Genomic DNA, 10,139 nt, shown 5'->3' on the forward strand with positions numbered 1-10,139 from the left:
AATTCCCAAGCTCTGCATGTGCTCCTAGGTAAATGAGAGCAAAGAGAAAGAGAGAGAGAGAGAGAGAGTGAAAAAATATCACTAGCCAACCAACCCTATCATATGAGCGAACGATATTGGTACCTCTTGATGACACGGCAACCTTATACAGCCAGCTGCTCTAATATGTTCTCTTCTTTTGCAGATAAAAAAAGACCCGAAAGTGAAAAGTGTGCTGCACTATAACAATCTCATCGAATGCCTTGATCTCCATCTTACATAAATTGATTTGATCGACTACCGAGGCAGCACATCTGAGATTAAATTGGCCAGGTTCTTTGTTCTGGAGGCAAATGTGCTCAAGGTAATGAGGTTTGGCGTTCTCTGGCACAAAAATGAATGGTGTGCTGATCACCGCAAGCGTCTAAGCCTAAATGACAAAGTCTCCGCAGAAACTGAATTTGTTTTTGAAACATCAAGTGGCCAGAGACTCGAAAATTTATTTGCCCATTAGTGACTTGTCAGGGCGGTGGATTTTAGTTCGTACGATAATGCTGCATCCACCTAAAGTAACGAAAGTTCTTACGTCCTAGTAATTCCCTCTTCGTAGGTGCAGCATCTATCTATCTATCTATCTATCTATCTATACCTCTATCTATCTATACCTATACTAATTAGAGACTCCCTAAAAATTACCACGTTAATTAGAAATTAAGAGCCGTTGATCTGGTGAGACCGAGTTATTATGGTGGAGATTAACCCAATTAACCCATGTAATTTTGCTTAACTATGTGCTTAATTCTGCAAAAAAATGATTTGGAGGTCCATGGTCCTTTTCCTCACAGTTGTCGTTCTCCCGTATCCCTAACCTCACGAAGCCCACCATCCCACTCATCCCCTGCCATGGATGGCGCCGCCGCCCTGCTCCCGACTGTTGTTGTCGCTCCGCTTCCCATCTGCCGCCGCTGTCCACTACTATCCACTACATCCAGCCTCTGTCGCATCCCACCGCCTCCACCACCACCATGAACCATCTCTCTTCTTGGTCCTCTCTCTTGGACCTTCACATGGCAGCGGATGCTTCTGGTGGCGTGTGGCGACGCGACCGGTGGAGGGAACGGGGTTGAGCCCGACTGTGTCCCATTCATCAATCTGTGCCCACCTCATGTTCCTCCTCTCCATCGAATGTCACATCACCAGTTACTGCGACACACGACGCTCTCCTCTCTTGAGACGATGCTTATAGGCGAAAATAATGGCGTCCTGTTGTGCCCCTCCACACTTGGGACCACCGAGGCACGAAAGTACCCAGGGAAGATCGGCCATGTTCTAAGTGGCTACCCAGCAAGGTAATTTTCTGCTCTGAAGTTCTCTCATGGAATGTGGGTGGAATCGATTGGCGGATGTGCTAGGTGGAGTGCCAGTGGATGGCCATGTTAGTGGGCAGAACTCCTCTCCTACACACACAAACTTGGGTTTGGCAAGGAACTGGGTCAATACTACTATCCTTTGGCTTTGCAATGGTGATTTAGGTAGTTTTGTTTTTTCGAATCATGGTGGTTTAGTTAATTTGTTAACAGACGCTTCAGTTAGGACTAATAGTCAAGAGAGGTCAACTGGATTGAACTTAACAGAGGACAATGCAATTTTGTTATAATTGGTGCTTTAGTTAGTTTTAATGAAATGGTTCATTGGCTCAACTTCTATTTAGCTTACTATAGTATAGTCGTGTGGATTGTCGGTGATGAATAATACCCAATGCATTGTTTCCTATTGCCCAGTGTTCTACAGTTAAATATGCAGAACTTGAGCTTTGTTTGCCAAGAAAATGTCTGTTAGTTCCCACAAGGAGTAATTCATTCCCCGTCCAAGTATTTATATACAATCATTGATACTTTATTTGTTTATGCTGCAGAGACGTGGTCACATGGATGATTATCATCTTTTGGCAAAAGCATGTTAATTGACTGAAGAAATAGTACTGCACCTATGACTATGATCGTAGATGTCCAGTCTTGATTTTTGAGGACCAGTTTAGGATGTGATCATTTGTGCGGATTCAAAGCTGCTTGACATGATTTTTACTAATCTGAACGTCGGGCATAATCAATGTTAAGTAGGCTTCATTGAATTCTTAATAAGGAAATTACACAATATGATGTGTCTGCCATGGTATTAGTGTTGTTTGAAGAATTTCTTCTTCTTACCAATTAGGCAGATGCTTTAACTATCGATGCAGACCCTGTGCTGGATGTTCATCAGCAACGCCAGTCAGGGGTTCGGGCTCCTGTGGAGCTCATGGGATCAGTCATATGAACCTCATGTATTTGATAGTTTTCTCCATCACTTTTATGCGTTCAACTATAGATAATTAAGGCTACCCCACAAGTTCATTGAGATTTGTTTTTATAGGACTTGGATTAATAATCTCCAACAATATTGTTATTGCCTCTTATATATACTTTTAGTTCTAATTACATTTCAGATTTTCTTTATGCTGTACTACTAAACTGTGTGTTCTAAACCAAAGATGACATCTGCGTCTTTTTATGCATGCATGTTTTAAGACAATATATCTAATATGTAGTATATAGAAAGGTACCTAAAATATTAGCTTATATTGCCAACTCTTGAAAATATACGATCCTTTTACATTTTTTGCCGTGAACCTGGGGAGCTTGGCACGAAGTATGGTGTCAATAATCAGTATATACCAGGACAATATTTCAACAATGACGTTGCTTGGCTCAATACTTCCTTCACCACCAATCTAGCTGCAAACTCTGTTTCTCCTTGAATGTAGGTCCATAAAGGTTGTGCTTTCTGTGCATCTAAAAGTAAGGTTACTATCATAATTACAGTAAAGCTTCTTCTCTATTCAAAATGAATTTGATAAGCAACAAAGTCCTCTGTGTCATGCTTCAGTTATATGGCTCGAGCTGGCCAAACCTGAAATGTTCGGTGAAGATTCAAAGTACATCTAGATTACTTTGTGTTTCCCACAATCCTATTACTTGATTTTTTTGCTAACTATCTCTATGGATAAATCTGCAAGATGATGCAAAAAAGTTGCATGCAGATAGGCTGTGTACAGACATGCATGGTGTAAGTTTATACCTTTTACAATATTGAGATTTGTTCAGATGCTTCTAAGCAGTGCTCTAGCAGAATGGTGCTACATTTCCTTACTGTTGTTGCCAAATATTTGTTTTGTGGCATATCAAGACTGGACGGCATCATTCTAATGACCTCACCCTAGGAGTTCACTTCTACACGGTCATGGCATCCGCCTCCACCAATTATCTAGAGGTAATTGATTTGGTGCCCTCCGTTGGATGAAGATGCTCTATTATGTGTGGTTTAGTCGCATGTGGTTCATGCAAGCTGCCCTGAAGTTTTTATTGGCATTGGATAGAGATGAGAAAAATCTATTTATGCTTACAATTTTGTGTGCCTTTTTCTAGCAGTTAAGTTCTAGAGACGATCGGGGAGGTCAACTTTGAGCTGCAGCACCCTATGTGTTCACGCAATCGGAACGCCCGAAATATCACGCCAATATGAGGGACGCCCGAAATATGAAGCCCATATGTGATTTATGCCTTTTCTGTTAGGTATGTGATCATTGATTCATATGATTAGTTGGTACTTAGGAACATGCAAACCCCTATTTTCCATCATAATCCAGAAGGTCCAAATTTTAAATATGGATGTTAAGCTAATGAGGAGAACCTTTTTCGCTCGGACATCATATTTTTTTAGGTAGGCGATCACTAGTTCATTATGATTAGTCGATATTTCTAAACAGGGGAAGCCATGGTGTCCACAAGGCTCAAGCAAGTCGGATTTCTGATATAGATTTTAAATGATCAAGACAACCTAAGTGGCTCTTTGCTTGGCCACCATTGCCAATATTTATAGAGCAGTTTTCAAATATGCAAATGTCCAACCCATTAAAACACCCTCTTAGGTTCATACGCATAAGCAACTTCCAGTATTTTGTGAGAGTGCATTTTAAAATGATTTGCATAACTTCTGATGAGGATAATCATAAAATGCACAAAGCGTTTTAAATTATTTTTCCAATTTTGTAAATACTGAATCAAAATATCAAATAAATATTTTTTAGGTTCATTAATAAAGATAGAGTGGCAGTGACAAGTATTAGATGTTCCATATCTCTATTAGCTTTCCCTAAATATAAAATACTAAAAAGGTCTGAGTGGTGAGAGCTACTTCATTGGTATTTTAATGTGTCTTCACATTATAAAATACAACTCATGGTCTTGCAGGATTATCTCCCTTCTCCACAGCTAATTGCTTGATGTGTTCAATGGTCCAGTTGAATTGGATACAAGCATGCTACAAATCTAACAGTAATTTAATAAGGTATTTGATGAGCTCCTGTCATTCTAATCTACTGCCCACATTTTACTGTTGATGTTATTTAGTACTCTGTAGTGAGCATAAGAAATAGTACTATGGGGAGAACCAGGCAACACCTAATATGTGTGTCGTTTGAGAAAACTGAAACTTCCTACTTTCCAACTGTTGATTGCACATGTACATGTATAAAAGACACTATCTAAGACAAATATATGATTCACTAGGTTTAGTGAAAGTTAGCTTAAATACCATGTATTTTTCTGCACATAGATTATTGCCTACTGTAGATCATCCTCTGTACATCTATTAGTCTAATAGTCAAGCAGGACGAAAAACATCACTCCAGTAATGCCTTTGCTCCATAAGAGCTAACAATTGTTAAAAAAACAAATCACAGACTAATGATTTCATTTGTTTGCAGGAATAGGCACTGTATTTTTCACTATTATGCAAAAACAACTTTAAGTCATGATTTTTTTAAATATTTTTTCATGAAAGATCTCGAGGGTGAGAAAATTATCATCATATTCAGAAGAATATTAGCTTGAGTACCATATAGAGGGTGACAAAAGTGGGGCTCTTACGTCAATTTTCTTATTCAGTTGGTACACTACATGTAGCAAACTCATTCATTGTAAAGGAATGAATGGTATCGTTTATCATGCCATGGAAGTATGGTCTGAAGTTGCCTTACTCTTAGGACTTTTTTTCAACATCTATGAGCTGACTAGCAAAATTATGCAGTCACATCAGGCATAATACAATGCGTAGGGCCATCACCTAGCTCCATAAATCTTAATCTCATTTTCAGTGATTGTTGTTTTGCTATCTTAGTCATTGATGATGAAGGAATGTAGAAACCACATGTTGGGTACAATATTTAACCATACAATTTCTGCTAGAAGCCATCATAATCCACTCCTCCCCCCTATTTTTCTTACAGCAAACCTATAGATATCAACTAACCACAAGCTTAGCCTGTGGTATATTGCATAAATATCTAGCTTATGGAAAGCCTGGTAAGTGGAGCAATGGAGCAATGGAGCGCCTTCTAACTAGCAGTGCCCACTTCACTGTTTTGTACATAGATGAGAAGTTTGCTTGCTGCCCCTCATCTAATATTATATGTTTCTGTTCCATGTGGAACTAAGAGTTCACATCTCTAGCTTCTACTGCTTTATTGTTGTACACAGAAGCTTTTGTAACCTGCCACCACATTTGTAGGCAGGTTTCAATAAAAGTATTAGATTACATTTTTCCACATTAATCCAGTATTCAGTAACGGGTTTTTGGTTCTATTTCTATTGCAAACCAGTTCATTCTTCGCAAACAAGAAACTCTACATGCTGTGGAGAACCACTTCTACAACAGATTAGGTTACTTGGTGGGAAGAAATTGGCATGGGCCAAAACTCAGTCTGTCTCACGTGAGTTTACACTATTACAAAAAATTACTACAGATGTAGAACAAGCCTGCGGGAATTTTGCGTCTTGACTATCTGTCATATTTTATAACTGTCATACTTTGTAGTGCTTATAACGGGGGATAGATTCTGAGATGTACTACTACTGATGTGACCAAGGATGCCCAGTTTCTTTACATGATATTGAGTACTGCAACTTCAAGGCTTCTTCAACTCATGTTTGCTTAATTCATTTTTTGGAATCTAATTATAATAAAAAGATGTTCTTCAATATAAAATATTCTTCGAGACATAAGTGGCGCAAGAAAATCATACTAAATTTTGTAAGTGCTAGACCTCATGCATATTGCCATATAGGTTTGCTGCGGTGGTTCGTGTATGTATCGATAGAATAAAAGTGGTTCGTGTATGTATTAATAAAATAAAATTGCATCGAACCCTATACGATTAGCTTCAACCCAGAATGACATTATGAAGTGTGTAGTCAAACTATAGTTATCTTTGGCACCTATGTTAAAAATGCTATTTTGATTTGCTAGGTCAAAATAAAACTTCAAATTATATATACTTCCTCCATCCATATATAAAGGGCCTATATGTTTCTTAAAGTTGCATTTGACCATTGATAAGATTAATAATATATGAGATGTATGATATAAATATATATCATTACAAACTCCTTCCACATGCAAATGTGATGATATGCTTTGTCTAACATGCATGCTATATATAATTATTCTAACACGTGGTCAATGTAAACTCAAAAAACGTATTAGACCCTATATATATATATATGGATGGAGGGAGTAGTTTATGTAGTATTACTAATATATACATAAAATCAGTGGCCCAAGATGCACCTATAGAACTATGTCCCTATCCAAAACTAAATCATCTAATTTTGAACTCATTTGTGAACCTTAACCTATTTCATCCTACTGGTGACCAAACAATATTTGATTTTTTTCAATATAACTTTCAAAAACACATGCTCAATGTAAGATATATTCATGATACTTACATATTTAAAGACATTAATTCAAAAAAAGAAAAAATAAAGCTATCCCGTGCGGACGCACGGGTTGATGACTAGTTACTCCTAACATTTGTAATATCAGTTTGAAACATGTAATATTGTCGTGTCCTAATCCTGCGTTTTCAAAATCCTGCGAATCAAAAAGGTCCTGAGTTGGTGATGATGCTGTGCCTGCCATCTTTCACAAATAGCCGTCGGATCTAAATCTGACCCATACAAACCAAACTTCTCCAGTTTTTGCAAAAAGATGCCCGCACTTGTTCCCTATAGCACATATGCCCGTGCGTTGCAACGGGAGAGATGTTTCTTTGGAGAAGCAATGGGTGAGATAATTGATGTGTCCACCAAAAATGATATCCATCGTGGTGCAATAGAGAGAGGAGTTGTGGTCTTCTCGTGGGTCATGTTTGTTCCGTGAGATCTTGATAGTGGTGGTGTTAGTCGGCCTGGCGGCAACCATCCAACTCGTGCCTTTTTTTCCTTGGGGTCCGCCTCTGTCTAGGGGTTGTGTCTGCCTCCTCATTTGGTAGCTATGCGGTGACCTTCGGGGCACAGTTGCTTTGACCATTCTTTCTTACGATGGCATAACCAGATGAATTACTAATTGTAGCGCATAAATCCCATTTCATTAGCATATTTAGCGCATAACCAGACACCAATATCCCTTCTCTATTAGGGTTTATTCTCTTTGATTATTTTAGCGCTCGTGTGCCCACAATTTTTTTTATTCGAGCCAAACCACTATATTCTCTTTTATTGGCCCAAGGAAAAAATTGCTCCCTCGAACGACCCGGTAGGGGAGCGCGGCTGAGGCATAATACAACCTATGTGACGGAGCAATTTATTTCTTGGGCCAACTGTGTGGGGGCTACTATATGACGCTAGTTGCGTAAAATAGCGCATGGGACGTACACTGGTAGGCGCCAAGACGACCTGTGTTAGTAAGGCACGAAAAAAATCAAAAAAATGATGAGTTGATGGATCAAAATCATGCCCTCAAAGACCCGACTACGTGCTGCTAGCCACTCAAAGAAACGAGTCCTACCAAACAGTGGCCAGCTCAAACCTTTAAGATCATACTCTAAGGTCAGATCGGAAACTTTTTTTTTGAACTGTTTAAAAAATATAAATTTTTGAACATTCCTGAAAAACATGAATAATTTTGAAAATCCCAAAAAAAATTGGAATTTTTACATTTTCATAAATACACAACAAAATATGAAACACTCAAAATTCACAATTTTATTTCAAAACATAAACCTTTTATAATAACATGAACATGTTTTGAATTTGTTATTTTTTTGAAAAATGAAACATATTTTGAACATTCAGAACAATTTTTGAAAATGTGTTTCTTGACATTATTCTGAATTTGCGAACATTTCACTAAAACAAGAATATTTTTCGTATTTGGAACATATTTTAAATTATTTTTAAAAAAAATCTCGAACAACTTTGGAAAACACAAAGAAAAAAAGGAACGTTGTTTTAAAAATCTAAACCAATTTTTGAATGAGAACAAAGATTTAATGTTCTGAACATTTTTCAAAACGGTATATATTTTAAAATCCCGAACATTTTTTAAAAATAGAATTTCTTGATATTACGAACTTTTATGAAAATTTTGAATTTACCAAAAAAGGGAGAAAGAAAAATAAACTTGAAAAAATACAAAAGAAAAGGAAAGAAAAATAGACATAAATGGAAAAAGAATAATAGAAACATAACATAGAACAAAAAACAAAACGGTTCAGCCCAGCTTGGACGCCCTGTGCGAATTTGCGACTATTTTGGAATGGGAACAAATATTTAATGTTATGAACATTTTGCAAAATGGAATAAATTTTATAATTCTGAACATTTTTTAAAAAACTCAAATTTTTATCATATTATGAATTTTTTTGAAAATTTTGAATTTACAAAAAAAGGGAAAAAATTGAAAGGAAAAAATACCAAAGAGGAAGAGAAAGAAACAAAAAAGAAAATAGAAACATCACACAAAACAAAAAAAGGGCCAGCCCAGCTTGGCCCCCCTGTGCGACTATCTCATGCTCGCGGCGACAAATAGGGTTTTCCCACCTACATGGACACGAAAATAACTGGGCTGGCTTTCCTATGACACACTTCGAGCGGCCCATGTACGTAATCTGGCGTTTTCCTTTTGTAATATACGAACGGACAAAACTTTAGTACCACCTCGATTAGAAAAAATCTTTTCGATGGTGAACGGATGAAAAAATTGGAGAAACGCACCTTGCTTGATTAGTAGGTATAGATATAGATTTACAAACAACTCCTTATCTCTCACAATCTGCTTTATCTCCTCCCCATCACATCTAGAAGGCCATGGAAAAATCTGGCCCGATGGCCGCTGCCGGCGCCGTCCACCCCCAATCTTGGTGTTCCGTGCAATGCACGGGCATCTACGCACGGGAAATTATGTCGAACCCGGCCAGTTGTAAGCAGGCTAGCTCTATAGCCATGATGATAGTGACTGTAGACGGTAAGGCTGACTATGGTATGCCGAACACGGCGCGTATACTCAGGTGGCATCTACGGCGTAGGGTCTTGTCACTTCACTGCGAGGAGCAGCACGTAGTAATTTGACCAACGGGTAGTACAGTACTACTACATTGGTAGTACTACTACTAGTACTAGCACCACCGTCTGGATTTAGTAGTACTACCACGTCCATCTGGATTTAGTATTTGACTAGCAATATCTAGTAATGCATGTCACAAAAAATGTACTACTCCCTCTGTAAATAAATACATGGTGTATTGTTTTATTCCTTCCGGTAGATGGCTCAAATCTGAAGTCTCATCAATCAGACTACTATTGTACTCACCGAGCGCTCAGCTTTGTAAGTTAACAACAAAAAATTGCAATCAAAGACTACTATTGTACTCCCTCCGTACTGGTGCATTAGTCACGTTACGAAAACCAAATAGTAATCCCAAAACTTTTAGGCGCGGTGCATTAACTACCCACCTCGTTCCCTGTTTCTTGCCATGAAAAAAGAATTCACCCAAAATGAGACATGGGGTGCGCATGCATCCAATGACTTGAGACTACTCCCTCCGTCTAGGTGTGGGCTCTCATACAAGAGCCTAGCTATATGCGGATTTCTAGGCCGATATACAATAAGACTAGCCACAATGGAGAGTAACATACACTAGTAACATACACATATCCCTAGACTATGTTACTCCCTTCATAGTGCGTTGTAACATAAGTATGGTAACATGCAAAGTCTCATTTATTATGTTATAGACTCATATTGCATTGGGACATGTGATGTTACAGTAACTAGCTAAG

At 38.1% G+C, this 10,139-nt stretch overlaps 1 long non-coding RNA gene across 3 annotated transcripts; it reads left to right on the plus strand.

The window, feature by feature from the left end:
* Window positions 1-805: 805 nt before the first annotated feature.
* Window positions 806-5,998, plus strand: LOC109750541 (uncharacterized). Of its 3 annotated transcripts, none has more exons than XR_005768775.3 (5): window positions 825-1,328; window positions 1,895-3,288; window positions 3,447-3,590; window positions 4,269-4,365; window positions 5,678-5,998. It is a non-coding gene; the product is annotated as an uncharacterized lncRNA (long non-coding RNA). The 3 variants fall into 3 exon arrangements; XR_002229924.4 differs by having other exon boundaries at window positions 826-3,084; window positions 3,205-3,288; XR_002229923.4 differs by having other exon boundaries at window positions 806-3,288.
* The last annotated feature ends 4,141 nt before the right edge of the window (window positions 5,999-10,139 follow it).

This window comes from Aegilops tauschii, chromosome 2 (genome assembly GCF_002575655.3).
Source record: "Aegilops tauschii subsp. strangulata cultivar AL8/78 chromosome 2, Aet v6.0, whole genome shotgun sequence".
Taxonomy (NCBI): Eukaryota; Viridiplantae; Streptophyta; class Magnoliopsida; order Poales; family Poaceae; genus Aegilops; species Aegilops tauschii.